Source organism: Mesocricetus auratus, unplaced genomic scaffold (assembly GCF_017639785.1).
Source record: "Mesocricetus auratus isolate SY011 unplaced genomic scaffold, BCM_Maur_2.0 Super-Scaffold_100003, whole genome shotgun sequence".
Taxonomy (NCBI): Eukaryota; Metazoa; Chordata; class Mammalia; order Rodentia; family Cricetidae; genus Mesocricetus; species Mesocricetus auratus.
The window spans coordinates 28035310-28061549 of record NW_024429188.1 but is presented as its reverse complement, the minus strand read 5'-3'; the positions used below and the strand labels follow the sequence as shown (position 1 = coordinate 28061549).

Here is a 26240-nt window from a genome sequence, read left to right as displayed (position 1 = left end):
AACAAAGTACAAGATGGGTAGAATGTATTGGAACAGAAGGGCAAAGAGGAAGCTTGAGGCCATATGTCACAGATATTGCTATGAATCTCTGGGGTCATGATTTATTACAGCAATGGAATACCCAAATTAACATTCCTCCTGTATCAGATATGAATCATAGAAGAGCTGTTAATGATAGAAAAATATTATAAGACATTACAGAAAACAGATACCAAACATACAGGCTGTACAGAAACAGGAGGCTAGTGCCAAACCAACAGAGTAATCAAAAGGTCTACCCTTAAAATGGTTAACAGATGAACCTGTCTGTGTAGGTCAATGGCCTATGACATCTGAGAAGTTAGAGGCTTTAAAGAAGTTAGTTCAGGAACAGCATCTAGCTGGACATATTGAGGAATCAACTAGTGGATGGAATTCACTTGTTTTTGTTATCAAGAAGAAGTCTAGAAAATGGAGAATGGTTACTGATCTCAGAGCCATTAACAAGGCAATTCAGCCTATGGGCTCTCTACAACCTGGGATGCCACTGCCTTCTCTACTATCTTAGGATTGGCCAATTATAGTCATAGATTTAAAAGACTGCTTCTTCACTGTACCATTACAAAAAAAAAAAGACAGAGAGAAGTTCACCTTCACTATACCTACCTATAACAATTCTCAACCACTACGGATATTTCAGTGGAAGGTTTTTCCATAACATACGTTAAATAGCCCTAATTTGTGTCAGTATTTTGTGTATAAACCTCTGGAAATAATTTGTAAACAATTTCCACAATCATTAATATATCATTATAGAGATGACATCCTACTGCCTGATTCAAATAAAGTTAGTTTGGAAAAGATGTTTGAAGCAGTAAAGGAAACTTTACCTCACTGGGGATTACAAATTGTTCCAGAAAAAATACAAAAAGCAGATTCTATTAATTATTTAAGTTATATAGTAGACTTGCAGAAAATTAGACCTCAGAAAGTACAGATCAGAAGAGATCGTTACCAGACTCTTAGTCTTCAAAAACTACTAGGAGAAATCACTCAACTACAGACAATTATTCGAGTAGAAGGACATTATTTAAAACATCTTAAAATGGTTTTAAAAGGAGACAAAGACCTAAATACTCCAGAAGTACTATCAACTGAGGGTGCAAAGGAATTAGAATGGGTAGAAAAGAGAATGTTAGAAGCACATGTGGACTGCATTCTGGTTATTTTACCATCCAAAGAATACCCCTCAGGAATATTAAGGCAGAGGGAAGATATCATACTAGAACGGGTATTTATGCCACATAAACAATAAGAAACTGAAGACATATATAGAAAAGATCTCTAATTTGGTATTAAAAGGTAAGTTAAGCCTGTACCATCTGACTAGAAGACCCAGCAGAAATTATTGTACCTTTAACTAATGAGGAAATTTCCTCTTTATGGGAAGATAATGAATATTTGCAAAGGGCTTGCAGTGACTTTTTGGGAACGATCAGTAGCAATTATCCTAAAACAGAGAGAATCAAATTCATAAAGAAAACAATTTAGATTTTTCTGCATATTGTAAGAAAAACACCTATTTCTAGAGTTCTTACATTCTAAACGGATGCAAACAAATCAGGTAAGGCAGGTTTTAAATCAGGAAATATAACTAAAGTAATTCAAAGCCCTTACAACTTTGTACAAAAGGCTATTCTCATGGTACTTAAAGACTTTACAGAATCTCTCAATATAGTTAGAGATTCTCAATATGCAGAAAGTTTCACGTTACACATTGAGACTGCAGAATTTGTTACTGATGATACAGAATTACTCTCATTGTTTTTACAGTTACAGGAAACCATCAGAAACAGAACTCATCCTATATATACGACACACATCAGATTCCATACAGGCCTGCCAGGTCTAGCACAAGGCAATGTGATTGATCGTTTATTAAAAGGAAGTGTGTTGGAACCTTAAGAATTTCATAAGAAACACATTGTTAACAGCAAAGGTTTAAAGAATAATTTTTCTATCACCTGGCAACAAGCCAAGGAAATAGTAAGAAATTGCCCCACTTGCTCATTGTACAATCAAACTCTGCTACTAGCAGGCAGTAATCCCTAAGGTATTCACAGAAATGAAATTTGGTAGATGGACATATTTCACTTTCCAGAATTTTGCAGTTTGAAATGTGTACACCATACCATAGACATGTTTTCAGGCTTCCAATGGGCTACTGCCTTCAGCTCTGAAAATGCTGATTCTGTTATTACACACCTCTTAGAGGTGATGGCTATTATTGGTATACCTGCAAAAATAAAAACTTACAATGCTCCAGCTTATGTCTCCAGAAAATTGAAACAGTTTTTCAAACAGTATAATATTAAGCATGTGACTGGTATACCTCACAATCCTACAGGACAAGCAGGACAAGCAATGGCTGAGAGATCTATCCGCACCTTAAATGAAATGCTTCATAAATATCCAGGGGTAACAAAATCCCCCAAACACAGATTACATAATGCTTTACTAACGTTGAACATTTTAATGCTATTGAAAAAGGACAAACAGTTGCAGAAAGACACTGGACTACAGAGAAAACTTCTGAGCTGAACCAACTGTTGTATTTCAAGGATGTTATGACCTCTGTCATGTGTTACACTGGGGAAGAAGTTTTGCTTTTGTTTCCACAGGAGAAGAAAAACTTTGAATTCCATCAAAATTAATCAAGATTCTATCTGAACTGAAGAAACCTCAGGAGGAAGAAAGGTGAGAGCTCATCTACAAGGTCATATTTTACTATATGCTACTATGTGTAAGGAGACCTCATAAAATGAAGAAGTGTTTTGGTTTTGTCTTTACATGAAAACTCAGCTCTAAACAGTGAAAAAATACTGGATGTATGGATACCTAAAGAAGAAAGGGAGCGAGCCCAGCTTCAGGTGAGATTGGGTCCCCGGCTGGGACCACCCGCCCATCACCCATCCCCCTCCATCTTCGGGGCCGCTCCCGGCTTCCAGAAGAGCCGCCCACACAGGAAAGAGATCAGCCCCTCCAAGACCCCAACCCAGCGAGCCCAGCTTCAGGTGAGATTGGGTCTCTGGCTGGGACCACCCGCCCATCACCCATCCCCCTCCATCTTCGGGGCTGCTCCCGGCTTCCAGAAGAGCTGCCCACACAGGAAAGAGATCAGCCCCTCCAAGACCCCAACCCAGCGAGCCCAGCTTCAGGTGAGATTGGGTCCCCGGCTGGGACCACCCGCCCATCACCCATCCCCCTCCATCTTCAGGGCCGCTCCCGGCTTCCAGAAGAACCGCCCACACAGGCCCCTCCAAGACCCCAACCCAGCGAGCCCAGCTTCAGGTGAGATTGGGTCCCCGGCTGGGACCACCCGCCCATCACCCATCCCCCTCCATCTTCGGGGCCGCTCCCGGCTTCCAGAAGAGCTGCCCACACAGGAAAGAGATCAGCCCCTCCAAGACCCCAACCCAGCGAGCCCAGCTTCAGGTGAGATTGGGTCTCTGGCTGGGACCACCTGCCCATCACCCATCCCCCTCCATCTTCGGAGCCGCTCCCGGCTTCCAGAAGAACCGCCCACACAGGCTCCTCCAAGACCCCAACCCAGCGAGCCCAGCTTCAGGTGAGATTGGGTCTCTGGCTGGGACCACCCGCCCATCACCCATCCCCCTCCATCTTCGGGGCCGCTCCCGGCTTCCAGAAGAACCGCCCACACAGGCCCCTCCAAGACCCCAACCCAGCGAGCCCAGCTTCAGGTGAGATTGGGTCCCCTGCTGGGACCACCCGCCCATCACCCATCCCCCCCATCTTCGGGGCCGCTCCCGGCTTCTAGAAGAGCCTCCCACACAGGAAAGAGATCAGCCCCTCCAAGACCCCAACCCAGCGAGCCCAGCTTCAGGTGAGATTGGGTCCCCGGCTGGGACCACCTGCCCATCACCCATCCCCCTCCATCTTCAGGGCCGCTCCCGGCTTCTAGAAGAGCCGCCCACACAGGAAAGAGATCAGCCCCTCCAAGACCCCAACCCAGCGAGCCCAGCTTCAGGTGAGATTGGGTCCCCGGCTGGGACCACCCGCCCATCACCCATCCCCCTCCATCTTCGGGGCCGCTCCCGGCTTCCAGAAGAACCGCCCACACAGGCTCCTCCAAGACCCCAACCCAGCGAGCCCAGCTTCAGGTGAGATTGGGTCTCTGGCTGGGACCACCTGCCCATCACCCATCCCCTTCCATCTTCGGGGCCGCTCCCGGCTTCCAGAAGAACCGCCCACACAGGCTCCTCCAAGACCCCAACCCAGCCAGCCCAGCTTCAGGTGAGATTGGGTCCCCGGCTGGGACCACCCGCCCATCACCCATCCCCCTCCATCTTTGGGGCCGCTCCCGGCTTCCAGAAGAGCCGCCCACACAGGAAAGAGATCAGCCCCTCCAAGACTCCAACCCAGCGAGCCCAGCTTCAGAAGAGCCGCCCACACAGGAAAGAGATCAGCCCCTCCAAGACCCCAACCCAGCGAGCCCAGCTTCAGAAAAGAGATCAGCCCCTCCAAGACCCCAACCCCAGCGAGGCCAGCTTCAGCTTCAGCTGCAGTAAGGAAGGAGACCAGTGGAGACAGAAAGCCCCCACCAGCACCCACTGGAAGAAGAGATGGGAAGAAGACAGAATAAGAGATCACTCAGCAATAGAAACACCAACATGACCCCACCAGAATCCAGGGATCCAACACCAGCAAGACCTGAAAAGCACTACATAGATGAAGAAGAGGAGACAGACCTTAAAAATTATTTCATGAAGATGATGGAGAGCCTCAAAGAAGAAACGAGGAAATCCCTTAAAGAAGTAGAAGAAAAAACAAACAAAAAAATCCATGAAATGGGGGAAAAATTCAAGAAATAAACAAATCTCTCAAAGAATCTAAAGAGCACCAAGAAAAAACAACCAAGAAAATTAAGGAAACAGCTCAAACAGTTGAAGGATTGAAAGCTGAAATAGAAACGATAAGGAAAACACAGAATGAAGGGATGCTGGAAATAGAAAAGCTCGGTAAACGGTCTGGAATTACAGATGCAAGCATCACCAATAGAATACAAGAGATAGAAGAGAGAATCTCAGGTGTTGAAGACTCATTAGAGGACATAGCATCGTCAACCAAAGAAAATCTCAAAACCAACAAATCCTTAACACAAAATATTCAGGAAATATGGGACACCGTGAAGAAGCCAAACCTGAGAATAATAGGTATAGAAGAAGGTGAAGAACTTCAACTTAAAGGTACAGAAAACATATTCAACAAAATCATAGAAGAAAACTTCCCTAACCTAAAGAAAGATATGCCTATGAAAGTACAAGAATCTTACAGAACACCAAATAGGCTTGACCAGAAAAAGAAGTCACCTCGCCATATAATAATCAAAACATCAAACCTACAGAGCAAAGAGAAAATATTAAGAGCAGCTAAAGAAAAAGGCCAAGTAACATATAAAGGCAGACCTATCCGAATTACACCTGACTTCTCAATGGAAACGATGAAAGCCAGAAGATCCTGGTCAGATGTCCTACAAACACTAAGGGAACAAGGATGCCAGCCCAGACTACTATATCCAGCAAAGCTCTCAATTACCATAGATGGAGAAAACAAAATATTCCATGACAAAGCCAGATTTAAACAATACGTATCCATGAATCCAGCTCTACAGAAAATGCTAGAAGGAAAACCTAGAGCCAAGGAAGATAACTACATTCACAAAGACACAGGCAATATAGAATCATACTTTACAAAACACTAAAAGAAAAAGGGAGGAGAAACTACACAAAATAACTTCACTAACAATAAATCAAGCGCAAACAAGGATCACCAATCAATGGTCATTAATATCCCTCAATGTCAATGGCCTCAACTTACCTATAAAAAGACACAGACTAGCAAAATAGATACGAAGACAGAACCCTTCCTTCTGCTGCATACAAGAAACACATCTCAACACCAAAGACAGACGTTATCTCAGAGTAAAGGGCTGGAAAAAGATCTTCCAATCCAACGGCCCCAAGAAACAAGCGGGCGTAGCAATCCTAATATCTAACAAATTAGGCTTCAAATTAAAATCAATCAAAAGAGATGAAGAAGGGCACTTCATATTCATCAAAGGAAAAATACATCAAGACGAAGTCTCGATTTTAAACATCTACGCCCCAAATACAAAGGTACCTACATTCGTGAAAGAAACATTACTAAAGCTCAAAATGCACATAAAATCTCACACACTAATAGTAGGAGACTTCAACACTCCGCTCTCACCGCTAGATAGGACCTCCAGACAGAAACTTAACAAAGAAACAAAAGAATTAATAGAAGTTATGACCCAACTGGGTTTAATAGACATCTATAGAACATTCCACCCAAATACAAAGGGATATACCTTCTTCTCGGCACCACATGGAACCTTCTCTAAAATTGACCACATAATAGGAAACATAGCAAATCTCCACAGATACAAAAAAATTGGAATAACCCCCTGCATCTTATCAGACCACCATGCATTAACATTAGAATTCAACAATAACACAAATCGCAGAAACCCTACAAACTCATGGAGATTGAACAATGCACAATTGCACCATCCCTGGGTAAAGGAACAAATAAAAAAAGAAATTAAAGACTTCCTCGATTTCAATTAGAATGAAGGCACAACATACACAAACTTATGGGACACTTTGAAAGCAGTGCTGAGAGGAAAGTTTATAGCACTAAGTGCCCACATGAAAAAACTGGAGAACAGTCATACTAGAGAATTAATAGCACAGCTGAATGTTCTAGAACAAAAAGAAGCAAACTCCCCCAGGAGGAGCAGACGCCAGGAAATAATCAAATTGAGGGCTGAAATCAATCAAGTAGAAACCAGGAAAACATTGAGAAGAATCAATGAAACAAAGAGTTGGTTCTTTGAGAAAATCAACAAAATAGACAAACCTCTGTCCAAACTAACCAAAAGACAGAGAGAGAACATGCTAATTAACAAAATCAGGGATGAGAAAGGGGACATAACAACGGACTCTGAGGAAATCAAGAGAATCATCAGGGCATACTTTGAAAATCTGTACTCCACAAAATTTGAAAATTTAAAGGAAGTGGACAATTTTCTGGATAGATATCACTTGCCAAAACTAAATCAAGAACAGATGAATAATCTAAACAGACCTATAACCACTAATGAAATAGAAGCAGTCATCAAAAGTCTCCCAAACAAAAAAAGCCCAGGCCCAGATGGCTTCAGTGCAGAATTCTACCAGAAATTCAAACAAGAGCTCATTCCAATACTCGTCAAAGTATTCCACACTATAGAAGCAGGAGGCTCACTGCTAAACTCTTTCTACGAGGCCACAATTACCTTGATACCCAAGCCACACAAAGACACAACTAAGAAAGAGAACTATAGACCAATTTCCCTCAAGAACATTGATGCAAAAATACTCAATAAAATACTTGCAAACCGGATTCAAGAACACATTAGAAAAATCATCCACCATGATCAAGTAGGCTTCATTCCAGGAATGCAGGGATGGTTCAACATTAGAAAATCTATCAATGTAATCCACCATATTAACAATCTGCGAAAGAAAAACCACATGATCATCTCACTAGATGCTGAAAAAGCCTTTGACAAAATCCAGCACCCCTTCATGATAAAGGGCCTAGAGAGATCAGGGATAACAGGAACATACCTGAATATAATAAAAGCAATATACAGTAAACCAACAGCTAACATCAAACTAAATGGAGAGAAACTCAAAGCAATTCCTCTAAAATCAGGAACAAGACAAGGCTGTCCACTCTCTCCATATCTCTTCAATATTGTACTTGAAGTTCTAGCTACAGCAATAAGACAACAAAAGGAGATAAAGGGGATACAAATAGGAAAAGAAGTCAAACTTTCATTATTTGCAGATGATATGATAGTTTACATAAGTGACCCAAAAAACTCCGCAAGGTTACTCCTAGAGCTGATAAACACCTTCAGCAATGTGGCAGGATACAAGGTAAACTCAAAAAAATCAGTGGCCCTATTATATACAGATGATGAAGTGACTGAGAAAGAAATCAGAGAAACATCACCTTTTACAATAGCCAAAAACAGCATCAAATATCTGGGGATAATGTTAACCAAGGAAGTGAAAGACCTGTATATCAAGAACTTTGTGTCTTTGAAGAAAGAAATCAAAGAAGATACCAGAAAATGGAAAGATCTCCCATGCTCTTGGATTGGTAGGATCAACATAATAAAAATGGCAATCTTGCCAAAAGCAGTCTATAGATTCAATGCAATCCCTATCAAAATTCCATCACAATTCTTCAAGGACCTGGAAAGAACATTAATCAACTTTATATGGAAAAACAAAAGGCCCAGGATAGCCAAAACATCCCTATACAATAAAGGAACTTCAGGAGGCATCACCATACCTGACTTCAAGCTCTATTATAGAGCTATAGTCCTGAAAACAGCTTGGTATTGGCACAAAAATAGGCAGGTAGACCAATGGAACCGAATCGAAAGCCCTAATTTTAACCCACACACCTATGAACACCTGATTTTTGACAAAGAAGCTAAAACTGTACAGTGGAAAAAAGAAAGCATCTTCAACAAATGGTGCTGGCATAACTGGGTACTGGTATGCAGAAGACTGCAGATAGATCCATGTTTATCGCCTTGTACAAAACTTAAGTCCAAATGGATCAAAGATCTCAACATACATCCAGCCACACTGAAACTTTTAGAAGAGAAAGTGGGAGATACTCTTCAACGAGTTGGTACAGGAGACCACTTCCTAAACATAACACCAGTGGCACAGGCACTGAGATCAATAATTAACAAATGGGACCTTCTGAAACTAAAAAGCTTCTGTAAGGCAAAGGACTCAATCAAAAAGACAAAAAGGCAGGCCACAGAATGGGAAAAGATATTCACTAACCCTACATCTGACAGAGGGCTAATCTCCAAAATTTACAAAGAACTCAAGAAACAAGTCTCCAAAACACCAAAGGATCCACTTGAAAGGTGGGGTACAGAGCTAAATAGAGAATTCTCAGTAGAGGAGGCTAAAATGGCCAAGAGACACTTAAGAAAGTGCTCAACATCCTTAGCCATCAGGGAAATGCAAATCAAAACAACTCTGAGATACCATCTCACTCCTGTCAGAATGGCTAGAATCAAAAACACCGAAGACAATTTATGCTGGAGGGGATGTGGAGAGAGAGGAACACTCCTCCACTGCTGGTGGGAATGCCGACTCATACAGCCTCTTTGGAAATCAGTATGGAGATTCCTCAGGAAAATGGGAATTAATCTACCACTAGACCCAGCAATTCCACTCTTAGGCATTTATCCAAATGAGGCAGGTTCATACAACAAGGGCATCTGCTCCACTATGTTCATAGCAGCATTGTTTGTAATAGCCAGTACCTGGGAGCAACCTAGATGCCCCTCAACTGAAGAGTGGATAGAGAAAATGTGGTACATTTACACAATGGAGTATTACTCAGCAGAAAAAAACAATGGAATCTTGAAATTCGCAGGGAAATGGATAGCACTGGAAGAAACCATCCTGAGTGAGGTAACCCAGTCGCAAAAAGACAAACATGGTATGTACTCACTCATATATGGATTTTAGATATGGATCAGGATAGTGCCAGTCTGCACTTTCACAGATAGAGAGTCTGGGAAACAGGAAAGAACCTAAAAGATATGCATATATGCATAGTACCCAAGAGAAGAGGATGGAGACAAGATCCTCTGAATGGATGGGGAACAGGGCGAGGGGGGGGTAGTGGGACCTGGGAAGAATAGAGGGGGTAAAGAGGAAGGGAGTTGGTCATGGGGGAATAGGAAGTTGAGGGGGTGGGGGTAGAATAGGGGGAAGAGGGAATCATAGGATCGAAGACAGATCAGGCACCAGAGTGACCTCGAGTGATCTAAAGGTATAACATCAATTGGCAAGCTAAGCAATAGTGGAAGGACCACCTCGAATGCCCATTCCTGATAATGAACTTGATGTCTATAACTATCTGGGAGACTACATCCTGGGACTGATGGAAGCAGAGGCAAACACACAACTAAGCACTGAACTGAACCCAAGGAACCCAGTGACAGAGAGAGAGGAATGATGAGCAAATTGGCAAAGAATGGGCTGGCAAACCAGCAGAGACAGCTGATCTGAACAGGGGAGTGCTCTTGGACCCCAGACCGACAGTGGGGAGGCCGGAATGGGACTGATCTGGACCCCCCCAAATGTGAGTGTCAGTGAGAAGGCCTGGACAACCTATGGGGCTCTGAGCTGTGGATCAGTGTCTATCCCTGGTATACAATCTGTCTTCATGTGCCTATAGCACAAAGAGAGATGCTCTCTCAGCCTGGACTCTTAGGGGAGTGCCTTGACCCTACCAAGAGTAAAATGATAGACTCTAGACATCCCCTATGCGGAAGGATTTGGCAATAGGGTGGGAGGGAGGGTGGAAGGGGAGTGCGGGAGGAGGGGAGGGAGAGGGAACTGGGATTGACATGTAAAACAAGCTATTTAAAATTAAAATTAAAATAATGTAAAAAAAAAAAGAAGAAAGGATAACTACCCAGAGGACCATCAAACATACAATAATACCACCTGTGGTATCAATGTCTGAATCTCTCTAAATTGTTATTATGATTTGCATTTCTCTTTGCTTCTTAATATGCTTTAGTCTGAATGCATTTGATCAAAGCTGACTTTAGAGTTCGATTGTCTCTTCTACTTTAAACTCAAGCGTATTGTTAAAACAAAATTCTAAATTTCTGTATTATATCAAAGAACCATTGATATAAGGCAGAAGAAAACAAAATTAGGGAATGTCATCTATATATACTCAGTTCCATTTCTCAAAGTCTATTCTCCTTCATGTTTATTATCTTCCTTAGGGTTTTCTTTCCCAGTATGCATACATATAAAAGTTGAAAATTGCTTTGCTAACATTAATGTTTGAGTTTTCCAGAGAACAAGGAATTTCTTGACAGCCATCTTCAAACACTTCAGACAGAAAATGTGGCCCCACTTCATCAACTCTACCTGATTCTACTTGATACATGTGAACTGCCCCACATCATCAACATCCACCTGACAATTACCATCCTGAAACCAGTTTGGGACTATATCACTCGACACAACTCCATAACAAGGAACTAATACAGTGCATCTTCTAGAGTCTGACCAGAGCTTCATATAAGAGCTTCGGAGAGGTCGCTCAGAGGTTAAGAGCAATGACTGCTCTTCCAGAGGTCCTGAGTTTAATTCCCAGCAATCACATGGTGGCTCACAAGCATCTACAATTCAATCTGGTGCCCTTTTCTGGCAGAATACTGTATATGTAATAAATAAATAAATCTTTAAAAAAGAGCTTCAACCAAATTAGAAGTCCAGTCAAGAACTTCAATCAAGCATCTACTGCCAAACAGAGACTAGTTAACCTACTTAAGACTCTTGTTACACTAACATTTTTCTTCCCACAGGTCTACATGAGATTGTCATTGTCCCATTTCAGCAGGAAGTAAATTTGAGAATTCCACTCCCCCTTTCCCTACTGTTGATATCACAGGATAATTTACACCTGTTAATGTTAGTTTTCAATTACTTTAGGGTTGGGATTGAAAGGATTTGTTCAGACTTGGGTATAAGTTTCAGATAAGTTTAGAATTTAGATGGGATAGATATGTTTAGCTTAGGATATAGGTAGATTATAACTTACTTATCACCCTCTATTTATATATGTCGCATATGTTTGAGTTTGTATCAAATTTAAACCTTCTACTTAGACTAAAAGGGAAATTTTAGGGGTGATTCCACAAAACTCTTCAAGCCCATAATGGTGGGGATAGGGAAATATAGCACAGGAGGATAAAAGGAAGTGGAAGACAAAAGGAGGCTCTCTTTTTCTCTGGAAAACTGCCAGGCATTCTGTCCCCCTAGCTTGCATGTAATGAATATATTATATTCCATATTGCATTGGCCTCCCCTTTTGAACCAACTTTCGAGGGGCCTGGTTTGATCCTATGCTGGTTTCCCAGCGATCACTCTGGGGTCCATGAGGTCCTAATTGTTCAGTTCAGCTGTTTCTCTGGGTTTCCCAGTGTGGCCTTGACCCCTTTGCTCATTATTCCTACCTCTATGAAAACTGGATTCCAGAAGTCTGGCTCAGTGGTACCTGAGGCTCTCTGCTTCTGCTTCCATCAGCTCTTGGATAAATTCTCTATGATGAACTGTTTTGCAAGTTTTAAACACAGACACTCATGCACACAAACAAATACACGCAGACACTATTATTATTCTGTTTACTCTTATCTCACACTTCTTATATTGTTAAGAAATGTTCTTTTAGCAGGGTTGAGAGATGTCATATACTCTATGTAACTCATGAGCCATTTCCATGAATCTTAAAGCAGAGAATGTCTAATTTATTCTGGTCTCTACCATTATTTTCTTATTTCTTAAGATAGATGGTCTGTCTTACATAGCCCCAGTAACATATATTGATTAAATAAAATTGTTCTGTAACAGTTTCAAACATACACACACACACACACATACACTTCTTATTCTGTTTCCACTCATCTCACACTTCTTAGATCATCATGCCAAGATCATGAAAAATACAGCATCCAAGATGTCCACTATAGATAGCCACATTAATTTTTCAATATTAAATTCTTTTCTATACTGGTCTGTATATTTAATCTATTCTTCTGACTATAGATAGGTTTGGAAATCTGTGGTACTCTGAGGACTCAGCAGTGGGTATCATAGTGAAGGCAGTGTCACTCTCAAAATAAAAGTCATCCAATGGCTCACATTTAGGAATGGAAGAGTAAAGACACAGAAGTTAGCAAGCCATCCAGTACACACAACATATGGGCAAAGTCTAGTACAGGTTCAGTGAAGTCAAACAAGTAAATGTGAAATAAGATGAGAAGCTACAAGCTGCAATTACAAAAGAAAAAATAGTACAATTAAATAAATAATAAAAAGAGTAAAGAACAAGCCCAAAGAATGAGAGGAGATCTTTGCCAGCTCTACACCTGATAGAATTAATGTCCAGAATATATAAAGGGTTCAAAGCGAAGAGTCAGAAAACAAATACTGCATTATAAATGGTCCTTGTACCTGAAGACAGTATGTTTCAAAATCACAGAAAGAGTGGAAATGCTGCTCAGAAACATCTCATAAAAATGTCTGTCTGCACTAGTCATTTGCAAAATGCAAATCAAATCATTGCTTAGATTTCTTCTTATCCCAAGCACAGGAGCAAAGATCAAAAAGACAACAGACAGGAAAAATGAGAGGGGGTGAAGGGAAAAGGCATTACTCAACACTCTTATTGATTTTGCTAAATTCTAAAACTCTGCAAACAAATGTGGATAATTCTCAATTGGCTGGCAGTAAACATACCATATAAAAAAACTATACCCTACTTGTCACATTCCCAAAGGAATTGACTTCCTATTCCAAGGACACTTTCTAGGTCATATATACTATTACTCCATTTGCAATAGCTACAAAAATTATGCACCTTAATGCTGTTCAACTGAGAATGGATAACGAAAGTGTGTTCCACATATACTATGGCATATGACTCAGGAAAAATAAAAATTGGAATTTGAACTTTGCAGGTAAATGAAATGAAGCAAGAAAGGTCATATTGAGTGAGGGAACCCAGACCAAGACACCCAAAATATCATACTTTCATTCTCATCAGGAGTTTCTACCTTGAAATCCACATAACTGAGTGTACAATATTGAGTAAAGAAAGACATCAGCAACGTGTTAAGATATCAGTAAATTACACTACAGGCATGAGGAGTATGAAGATAAGGTAGAATAAAGGTTGTATAAAGATAAAAACAGATCATATGGCTAAGTTTCCAAGGTGATAATTTAATACAACAGGTGAACTGGGGTGTAAGAATGAAATATTTTGTAACCATCCCATCACACTCTGAGCATGCCCGTTTTGTATTTTATCTTCACTTTACAGTTGTTCTGATACAAACAGGCTGAGGATAAAGGACATTCCAAATTCTCCAGATTTTGTGTATATGTGGTATGATATTTACTGAGTGCTTATCATATGTCCTAATAAATTTGAGCAAAAAAGGGGTCAAAGAGAACATTTACTTCAGAGACTTTACTTTATTGTTTGATCTTATAAGCCTAGGGATTCATTAATGTCATGGGAGTATTATAGAGTCATAGCTCAACCTGATGGAGCAAATAATATGAAAATGTTCCCCTTGTTTCATGAGCATATCCATTTTGGTAAAAATCTCTAGAGGAAGCTTTGAAGGAGATGAAGAAAATCTAAAAATATTCTAAAACATCTTTTTTGTCTACAGTTAAATAGTTATCAGCAAAAGCTCTCTTAGACTGTGTTCTTACATTGAAATTCTCTTGATCTATGGGCCTTCAGAAAGGAATGCCTGATACATTTCTGCACGGTGGCCTGTTCTAAATTTAAACTGATGGATAAAAACAATGTGATATCTAGCATGAAATATCAGAGGACATGAAAACCAACAAGGAAAAGGGCCTCCATAGCTATGAGCAGATTTTGGCATGTCTTAACTCAAGGAAATAAAAAAAATAATATTACCATCTATGGAAGTGAAGATAAGATCACCTCACTTAAGACCTGCCACAGGTCCCATATTGTATAAGCTACTCAGAATTTTGGTGTTTTGTTTGTTTGTTTTGGTGTGTTTGTGTGTGTGTGTGTGTGTGTGTGTGTGTGTGTGTGTGTGTGTGTGTGTGTGTGTTAAGGAGCAGACTGGTATGACTGGAATTTTCCTTCCTGGAGAGGGAAGGAATTGTTTATTGCAGACAGATGAACATGACTGGTATATCTGGGTCTTGAGGTAGGTTGCTTCTCAATATTCTGAGAAGCTACCATATTGATTTTCAAAATGGCTGTGCAAATTTTCACTCCCACCAGCAGTAGAGGAGTGTTCCCCTTACTCCACATCCCTTCCAACATATGGTGTCATCAGTACTTTTGATCTTAGCCATTCTGACAGGTATCAGATAGATTTTCAGAATTGTTTTGATTTGCATTTCCCTAATGGACATTTCTTTAAGTGTTTCACTTAGTATTTCTTTAAGTGTTCCTCTGTTAAGAATTCTCTGTTTATATTCATACCCCATTTAATTTAAACAAAATTTTTATGTATTTTATATGCCAACTGTAGTTTCCTCTCCCTTCTCTCCTCCCAGTCTTCCCACCCCCACTTCCCATATAACCCCATTCCCTCTACCCTTCCTCAGTCTCCATTCTGAAAAGGGTTTGAGAAAAGCATGGCACATCAAGTTGAGGCAGAACTGAGCACCTTCTCTTGCATCTAGGCTGGTAAATGTAATCCGGCATGGGGAACAGGTTCCCCAAAGCCAGGTAAGCACAAGCCACAGGTCCTGATCTCACTGCTAGGTGCTTTACAAAGAGACAAAACTACACAACTGTCATCCACTTTCAGAGGGCCTAGGTCAGTCCCTGGAGGCTTCCCAACTCTCAGGAACCAAGGTTAGCTGTCTCTGTGAGTTTTCCCATCATGGCCAGTCCCTGGTTCATATTTCCCTTCTTCTTTTCTTCAGCAAGATTCCTGGATCTCAGTGAGTACTTGACTGTGGAACTCAGCATCTGCTTCCATCAGTTACTAGATAGAGTATCTTTGATGACTATTAAAGTTGTCAAAAATTTGATTACAATAGATGGCCAGTTCAATCATTCTCTTCACTATTGCTATGAGTCTTATCTGGAGTTAACTTGTGGATTCCTGGGATGTTCCCTGGAACCAGATTTCTCCCCAACCCCAAAATGCCCCCATCAAGATGTCTCTTTCATTACTCTCTCCCTTTGTCCTGTCCCCAAGCCACTCCCTCAATTTCCCATTCCTCCACCCTCCCTTGCCCCAGCCCCAGTTTGCTCAGAAAATCTATTGCCCCTTCCCAGGAAAATCTATGCATCCCTCTTTGGGCCCTCCTTGTTATCTAGCCTCTTTCTGGAGCTGTGGATTGAAGGTTGGTTGTTCTATACTTTACTCCTAATATCCACTTATGAGTGAGTACATATAGTATTTGCCTTTCTGGGTCTGGAATACTTCATTAAGAATGATTTCTTTTTAGTTCTACCCATTTGCAAATTTCATGAGTTCATTGGCTTGTACAGTTTTGTAATACTTCATTGTGTAAATGTACCAAGCTTTCCTTATCCATTCTTCAGTTGAGGGTTATCTAGGTTGTTTCCAGGTTCTGGCTGTTACAAATAATGCTGATATGATCATAATTGAACAGATGTTCTTGTTGTATGAATGTGCATTTTTGGGTATATGACCAAAGGTAGTATAGCTGTGTTTTGAGGTATATTGACTCATAATTTTCTGTGAAACAACCATATTGACTTCCAAAGTGACTGTACAAGTTTGCACTCCCATCAGCAATGGAGCAGTGTTTGTTCCCCTTGCTCTACATCCTCTAAAACATAAGCTATAATCAGTGTTTTGATCTTAGTCTTTCTGACAGGGTATCTTGGAGTCATTTTGATTTGCATTTCCCTAACTACTAAGGATATTGTGCAATTACTTAAATGGCTTTTGGTCATTTGAAATTTTTCTGCTGAGTATTCCCTATTTAGATTTGTATCCCATTTTTTAGTTGGATTATTTAGTTTGTTGATGTCTAGTTTCTTGAGTTCTTTATATATTTTAGACATTAGCTCGCTGTCAGATGTGACATTTGTAAAAAAAAATTCCCCCACTCTATAGGCTTCCTCTTAGATGTAATTGGTGTGTCAGGAGCAGTTGTGTCTCACTACCATGAAAAATCCTAAACCATTTAAATGTCATATATTCTGTAGGTCTTTGAAAGGTTTGAAGAATATCTATCCATCTTAAATATATCTCTGTATATCTATAAAACCTAACTAACCTAACTATAAGTTTTGACTATTATAGATAACTATCTATATATAATCTGTATTAAATTATATATTACATTTTAAATGTGTTATACAAACACAATACCTAAACAAGAGGAAAAATATACATATCACAAAATTGACCTTAAATTTGTGTCAATAAATGAAAATCCATTCCAATACAAAATATGTCTTTTGTCTTTAAAAAAGAGGTTGGTTGTAATCATTAACCATTTATAACCAACCCCATTTAAATGAAAACAAAAATTTATATACAGTATTTGGGAATTTGGCATTGTTCATTCCAAAATGCGTTCTGCTGGTTGGGGGCATTGTCCATACCATGTGGATCATGACAAAACACAGAAACCTGACTAAGTCCTTGCTTTTGTTGTTTGTATGGCTGATTTGTCCCAGCTGTTTTAGATGCTGGACTGTCTGGGACACTGTTTTAGGAGGTCTTGCTTTATCAAACCATAGAAGTCTGGATGGAATCAACAGCTCCTCATTTGTTTGTAGAAACACAAGTAAAAACTCTCTTCCTAAGAAATCTGTCCTTATATTTAAATTTAGAAATTAAAGGATTTTTAAAATATATAAGTTGGATTAATTTAGTAGCATTTTTAGCAGTTGTTATTTCCTTAGCAGTTAAACAATTCACAGACAACATACAGTATCCAGACTCTCTGTGTATTTCCCATCTTTATACAGGTTATTTATTTATTTATTCATTATAACTCTATTTCTTTTATTTTTTCTTTTATGGCACAGGGCTTCTCTGTGGAAATCCTCATGTCTCTGCTTTTGCAGAGCTGGAATTAAAGTCTTGTGCCACCACACCCAGCCATTATCCTGTTTATTTTTTCTCTTTTAAGCCTACATATATTTTTTAAACAATATGAACCTTGTAGAGGTTTTATTTTTATGTGAATTTGACTTTACTGTAAATCTTTATGTTTTTCTGGCCACGTGTCTGTTATCTGTTAAACAATATTGTTAAAAATCAATGCTGTGACTGTTTTAACTGCTGTTCTTCCAAGATGGCAGGCATAAGTTTACCACCAATACTGGCCGTGCAAATCTCTGCTTGTCTCTAGCAAAACAGAGCCAACCCGAGAAAATGCTGCCACCAAGAATCCATGCTTGTCTCTGTTCTTTTGTTTCTAAAAATCCCTTTTAAGCTTTTGTCAATATACATGGAAATTCATGCAACCAACAACGTTAGGGGGCATTTTGTTGTGGGATTCATGCCCGGGTCCCATTGCCACATTAGCCCCCCACAACACATGGAGACTCTATTAGTTACAATGCTGTCGGTCAATGTCCTTGGCTTCTCATTGGCTAGTTTTGTCTTTAGTATTAACCCATGACTGCAGAAATATATTTCTACAAGGACTTATCTTTCTTAGGACAGCATCTTGATTTGTCGTCTCTTTCCCGGGATCACATGGCAACCCTCTACTCTTGACTACATTTCCCAGAATCCTCATCCTATCCTAGTTCTGCCTTTCTTGCTTCCTTATTGGCCAATAGTGTTTTATCCATTAAAAAATAAGAGAGACATATAGACAGAAGGACTTCCACCGTCAGTTGATTTCTAATTTCTTGAGTTCTTTATATATTTTAGGTATTAGACCTCTTGTCAGAAGTAACATTTGTAAATAATTTTCCCCACTTTGTAGGCTGCTATTTTTTGTTCTATTTATGGTGTCATTTGTCTTACAGAGCTTTTCAGGTTCAGGAGATCCCATTTATTATTTGTTGACCTTAGTACTTGCACTATTGGTGTTCTCTTCTACCAATGTATTTCCCACTTTCTTTTCTTTCAAGTTCAGTGTATCTGGTTTTATGTTGAGGTCTGTTATCAAGTAAACGCTGATGCATGAATCTATTTAATCTTTTTTAAATTTTTCACTAGTATGATATTTATTTAAAAACTCAAGTTCACAATGCAATAGAACTCAAGGGTACTTTTGCTTTTAAAACTTAAAAATCTTCTAAACTATGTATTTTAACATTTCAAATAACATTTTACTTTAAGTAGTGTGGACTGGTATTCATGATGATTTTAGAATAATGTCTTTTTTATTTTATTTTCCAGTTTAAATTTAGATAAGAAATAAGGTTGCTTCACAAGTCAGTTCCAGGTCCCTCTCCCTTTCCCTCCCCTCCTCCCATGCCCTCCCCTGATCAATAAAAAATTCAGGAGTCAAATATTAAGGGAAAACCTGAAACAACTGAGAACTTGGAAGAGTTGCCAGTTGCTTCCTGCACATCTCTGTTCCTCTTTTCAAAAGGATGCTGAGATGCTGTATCTTCCCCACCTTATTACTTCCTCTCTCTACCTCCTAAGAGATTCTCAAGTGTGAGCGGTGGGATTAAGAGCATATACCAAGACTGCCAGCTTCTATGTTTACCTAATGGCTAGCTCTGCCCTTGTATTTCCAGGCAAGGTTTATTTGTCAGAAAACAAACAAAATATCACACAACAAAACCCAAATAAAAACTCCTAGTAATGGGAACACAGAGCCTAAATTGGCCATCTTCTGTAGCCAGACAAGGCTTCAAGTAGAGGGATTAGGACACCAACCCAGCCAGAAACATTTGACCTAGAATTTGTTCCTCCTATGAGTGTTCTGGGACCAGAGTCCCTCAGAATCTTTATTAAAGAGACAGTAAAGCTAACCAACTGATGGGAGCAGACGCAGTCTCACAGCCAAACATTAATCCTAGCTTGGGGAGTCCTGTGGAAGAACCAGAGGGGTAAGGGACAACATGAGAACACAGGCCACAGAATGAGTTGACCAGGACTCGTGGATGCCATCAGAGATCAGGAAGTCTGTTGTAGTCTAGCCTAGGTCCTCTGTATATATGTTATGGCTTAGTAGCTTGTTGTTCTTGTGGAATTCATAAAAGTGGGGGCAGGGGTGTTCAAGGACTATTTTGCCTACTTATAGAACCCCTTTCCTCCTATTGGATTGCCTCGAACAGCCTTGATGAGATAGTATGTGTTTGGTCCTGCAGTAGCATGTTATATCATGTTTGGTTGATATCCCTGGAAGGCCTGCTCTTTTCTGATGAAAGATGGAGGGTGGATCCGGGGGAGGGGGAAATGGTGATGGAGAGAAGAATTTTGAAAAAGCCAAATGAAAACTGTTCTATGGAGGGTGAGGCACAGTGACAGAATCTAGGAAAACGGGAAACATCTCAGTCAATAAGTCTATCTTAGTAAGCTCTCCTTTGAGGGAACAAGCAAAACAAACACCAGTGGCAAAATAAAAAATTAAAGAAACAACTTTCTGGGCCAAACTTTCCCAGAATGCATTCAATCATTCACACAGCTCACCATCCATTCATTCAAACAAACCAAAGCCAAATCTCTCAGGAGAAGCATAACCAGAATACAGGGTGCCTCACTACTGGTGTCCCAATTTAGCTTGGAAAGGCTGAGGAAGAATTTCTCATCAGAATTTTCTTCCCGTACCATGAGGATGGTCTTTAGTGTCTTCCTTATCCAAAAGAAAAATGTTCACCAGAATTGGCCTGTGCTTTCAGGGTTCATCCTCCTCAACAAGAACCAGAAACTAGAACCAGAAATGAATATACAGTTTTACCTCCTAGGAGTGTCAGAAGAACTTCCTTTGTTTTCATGTTGGGGAAAACAGCACTCATTCTAGACCTTTCTAGACTTAGTGAGAGAATTGGGAACCTACAACATTTATCAGGAGGTGCTTCCTCTGCAACCTCTCCTTGGCTGAGAAGGCTAGGAACAAGGCTGAGTCCCATGGAGTGTGAGAGATCTTTCTAGGACCACCAATAAAATAATCCAAGTGAGATAGTTATTGACAACAATGCTGATTATGTTAGTTAAAAGTTTTAAGTACTTTTTATTGATGGACAGATTGGGGGTTGGGGTTGAGACCTGTCTAAGGAAAACACAAAATGGAGTTAGAACAGGGTGGTGTTACCTTAGTCACTTCAAAGCAACGTCACTGAATTAGCTGTAAAATACCAATGAAAGCAAATTACAACTCCTTTTTTTCAGCACAATCAAATAAAACAAACTAGCTTTCTTCTTTCTTGCAACAAAAAATTGTGGAAATGCATAGGACAACAGTTTTGGAAGCACTGGTTATCAGGCATCAGAGATTGATCCTTATTAAAACAGAAAACAGATATCTATAATTAAAGAGCCCCACAAATATCTCAATTTACTGTCTTTCTGCAAAAAAAAAGCCTGGCAGTAGTGGTGCATGCCTTTAATCTCAGCACTCAGGAAGCAGAGGCAGGTGGATCTATGTAGGCCTGCCTTATCTACAATGCAAGTTTTAGTTCCAATACATCCAGGAATGTTACACAGAAAAGCCCTGTCTCAAAAAAACAAAATAAAAGGTCAAGAAAGAGGAACAGAGGCAGATAGTTATGCTAGCATTAAAGTAAAGGTAATCAGATAAGTAACTTGATCCAGAAAAAACACCATGTAATAATGGCAGATATCATGGTATCCACACCATTCCTGACCAACCAGAGAAAAGGAAACAAAATGGAGAGTATCATCAGACTACCCACCGAAACCACTGCAAGTCAGAAATCAGTGGAATCACCTACTCAAAATACTACTAGCAATTAACACAGAGTTGATTACAGATGAAAACATGCAAAATTTGCACATTGTGAAACATATCCACTATTCAGGAGACTGAAGCAGGAGTTTGCGTTGATTGAGGCCAGCTTCAGTTACATAAGGAGTTCTGATCTTGTTTGTGCTATAGTTGTGTGATCCCATGTTCTTCCAATACACAGGAAAAATTCATTACTAGCAAACAAGACTTTCATTTCCCTCTACCCAAACACATTCTCAATACAACTCGTGTACCACAGATGTGGAATATTTAAGAAAAAGCTAGAAAAAAATATAAGTGATAAGACATATGCTCCATATGGCAAAATATGTTAATAATAGAAGAAAAACATATACACTAATGGAGATGTACCTGGCTCATAGTTCAGAAGATCCAAAACACTTAATATGTCAATTATCCTTATTAGTCCATCTAACCAAGAAAACCCTCATCAAAATAAAAATGTGATCCTTGACATACATTAAGTAAACAGTGCTAAAAGGTCTCACAATAATTCAAAGGTCCCAGCAGAAACAACAGCAACAAAAATTTTGAAAAGAATAAAAACAGTTGGATAAATTAACAGCCTCATTTCAAGGTTGTAAATCTATTGGAAGCAGCAGGACTGAATTGCTTGCTGAAAAAGACTAAAAACATCCTGATATCAGAAAGAGCACAGAAAAAATACAGTCAGTGAAAAACAGCTTACTCTTTGCAAAAGAAGGTTTTCAGATATCCAGTCAAAGGGGAAAATATTTAAAAAATTTAATCCTTATCTTCATGATCCAAAATCATTAATTTTAATAGGTAATTGACCAAAACCTATGAATGAACATTAGATTAAAAAAAAAAAAACTAAATGCGGGCTAGGTGCTAGTGGTGCATGCCTTTAGTCCCAGCACTTGCAAGGCAGACGCAGGCAGATCTTTGTGACTTTGTGACCAGCCTATCTACAAAGCGAGTGCCAGGACAGGCTGCAGAGCTAAACAGAGGAATCCTGTCTTTAAAAAACAAAAAATGAGAGAAAAACCTAAAATGAATGGACTTTACAAAGAAAAATTCTTTAATGTAATTTAAAACAATACTTTATTTAAAAAATAACTAACTGAAGAGAGCTTCATCAAGGTTGGGTACTCTGCTCTTTGAAACAGACTAATGAGAGGACAAATGATGGGAGGAGAAGAAATTTTACAAATAATGTATTTGATAAAGCAATTCAATCCAGAACAAAAACAACTGTCACAATTCAGTGAAATATATCTTACAATCACTATAAACTAAAATGGTAAAAATACCCTGAACATACACATAGTCAGTGGAGAAATACGAATGATAAGTAAGCATATGGAAATGTTCAATACCATTGACTATATAAAAAGCAAATGAAAACCATGATGACATACCTCTGCACCAACATTAGAATATTTCCAATCTGAAAGACTTAACGATACCACATACTAGGAATGTGTTGAAGAATTGAAATTATCCTAAGTTTCTGGTGGGTTTAAAAGTCCAATCATTCCATAGTTGGTATTGTTTTCACATGATGTAGAATAGAATTCGAGGAGCTAGGACCTGGGTGCCCTATCTTGCTCATCAATGTAGAATCTAAAGTTTCCTAGCAACCAAGCATCTTCAGGGAAACAATAACTAATTCTGGAGCAGTGGCCTCAGAGAAAGAGATACAATGGGGGACCAGAGACTGCCAGATAACCAGCCTGGTTGGGTGACTAGACGCAAGTATGTCTTGAAGCACAAGAAGGAGCAACTGGCATTCCCTCCTTTCATGGAGGGTGATCACTGGCTGTTTCATCATGAAAAGCTGGAAGACTTTGCTAGAGATTATGTCACAAATCATGCAGGAAACCTTGTTCTCCGGAGTTTGTCATGAAGCACCCAGTACTGCCATTAATAAGAGACAGAGAAAGCTGCCCCAGGATTTGGGACTGCTTTGCTCAATGTCAATGGATCAACAAGGAAGGAGAAGGACCCAATACAAGCTTTATTGTTTGTCTCAGATGGAAGATGATGCTTAAGACCACTTCATAAATTTGCTACAGATGCCAAAACATGACTGGGACCTGAATAAGTGGCCTCACTTGGAAAATCAAAGGGAAGCAAATAAGAACAACAAGCATGGGAAACACCTTCACAGAAAATTCAATCTGGGAATTCCTGAGAATTTCACGTTATGTCAAAGAAGTTTTCTTCCTAGAAACACATCCAGAAATCAGAATTTTCTTGACTCTCTTAGTTATACATACCTACAAAGCAGAGATGATATCATCTATGAATGGATTGAAGCACTGGGAAACTTGGGTGTGTTGCAACAATTTGACATGGACCATGCTTACCAACCCAGGTGCAAGGAATCCTCAGACAAGAAAGTTTGTCATCTTTCTTCTAAGCCCAAGTACTTCAGAGGATTAAGCAAAGAGAAGCATATAATATTCTCCAAACAGGCACCATCAATATTTGAGATGAAACTCCAAAAGCCACATGATCCTGTTAAGTGCAACAAGGAGAAGTTTAATTATGGACCATCATATCAGAAACCCAAACAGCTGAAATCACTAGCCAGTAAAAAGCCTATAACTGACCCCAAAAGTTTACTTGAAATTCAAGGTAGAAGCTTTTGGAAACCAGATGTACTTGAAAATATCTATGGAACAATTGCCTTTAAGAATTTCATTGTACACAACTGCTATGATATGCCAGGTATACTCAGGAAGTTTTTTATGAGGAAAGGATGGAATTACAACTCTGTTAATACTCCTATACCAAGCATACTAAAAAATCGTGAACTGATAATGCAAAAACAGGATGATGTACATGATGATAAAGAGAGAGGGAAGGAACTTGACTAAAAGATTTTCCTATTTCCACCTACTTGACTGTGACATGCTCTCATTTTGCATTTGTGATGTATTGGGTGGCCACCCTTTGGTACCACAACCACATTTTTAACACCTAACATTCAGAAACATTTCTCAAATGTCTTTACCAATTTGTCTTTACCAATATTTTTTGATATTTTATACAGTGTGAGCTCAAAATTAGAATCTACTTTTCTCACATATTTTTTCATTGACACTGTTATATCAATCATTTGTAAAACTATCTAAAACAATTAATTAAAACAGAATTACTCTGAATAAAAGACTCAGAATCTCAAAAAACTGTAATTGTACTGAATGAAAAGAAGTACACATAGCTCCCTGTAAATCTAAATATTAATGAAATAATTATAGACAATCTTGAATTCTATAGCTAAAATAAAAAACACCAAAGACAGTTTATGCTGGAGAGGATGTGAAGAAAAGGGGACACACCTCCATTGCTAGTGGTTGTGCCAACTCGTACAGCCACTTTGGGTATCAGTATGGAGATTCCTCCGGAAAATGGGAATCAGTCCAACACACAAGACCCAGCAATTCCACTCTTAGCCATATGCCCAAAAGATGCACATTCATAAACAAGGACTTCTGCTCCACTATAGCAGCATTATTTGTAATAGCCATAACCTGGAAGCAACCTAGATGCCCCTCAACTGAAGAGTGGATGGATACAGAAAATGTGGTACATTTACACAATGAAGTACTACTCAGCGGGGAAAAAATGGAATCTTGAAATTTGCAGGTAATAGGATGGCACTAGAAGAAAGCATCCTAGGTGGGGTAACCCAGTCACAAAATGACAAACATTGTGTAAATGTACCACATTTTCTGATTTTAGCCATTCTGACAGGAGTGAGATGGTATCTCAGATTTGTTTTGATTTGCATTTCCCTAAATGCTAACGATGTTGAACACTTTCATATGTGTCTATCAGCCATTTTAGACTCCTCTATTGAGAATTCTCAATTTAGTTCTGTACCACATTTTTTAATTGGATCCTTTGGTGTTTTGGAGACTTGCTTCTTGAATTCTTTGTAAATTTTGGAGATCAGCCCTCTGTCAGATGTGGAGTTATTGAATATCTTTTCACATTCTGTGGGCTGCCTTTTTGTATTTTTGACTGTGTCCTTTGTCCTACAGAAGTGTCTCAGTTTTAGGAGGTCCCATTTATTAATTTTGTTGATCTCAGTGTCTGTGCTACTGGTGTTAGGTTCAGGAAACGGTCTCCTTTGACAACTCATTCAATGGTACTTCCCACTTAATCTTCTATGAGTTTAATTGTGACTGGATTTATGCTGGTGTCTTTTATCCATTTGGTTTTAAGTTTTGTGCATGGTGATAGACTTGGATCTATCTGCAGTCTTTTATATGCCAGCATCCAATTATGCCAGCAACATTTGTTGAAGATGATTTATATTTCCATTGTATAATTTTCAGCTTCTTTGTAAAAAATCAAGTGTTCATAGGTGTGCGGGTTAATATCAGGGTGTTCAATTGAATTCCATTGGTCTACATCTGTTTTCGTGCCAATACCAAGCTGTTTTCAGGACTATAGCTCACTAATAGTGCTTGAGGTCAGGAATTGTGTTTCCTCCAGAAGTTCCTTTATTGTTCAAAGTTGTTTTGGCTATCCTGGTTCTTTTGTTTTTCCATAAAATTTTGATTTTTGTTCTTTCAAGTCTGTGAAGAATTTTGCCGGTATTTTGATAGGGATTGCATTGAGTCTGTAGATTGCTTTGGCAAGACTGCCTTTTTCCTGTGTTGGTCCTAC

At 39.4% G+C, this 26240-nt stretch overlaps 1 pseudogene; it reads left to right on the top strand.

Moving 5' to 3' along the window:
• The first annotated feature begins 22601 nt into the window (after nucleotides 1–22601).
• On the top strand, nucleotides 22602–24658 carry LOC101844623 (annotated as a pseudogene).
• The last annotated feature ends 1582 nt before the right edge of the window (nucleotides 24659–26240 follow it).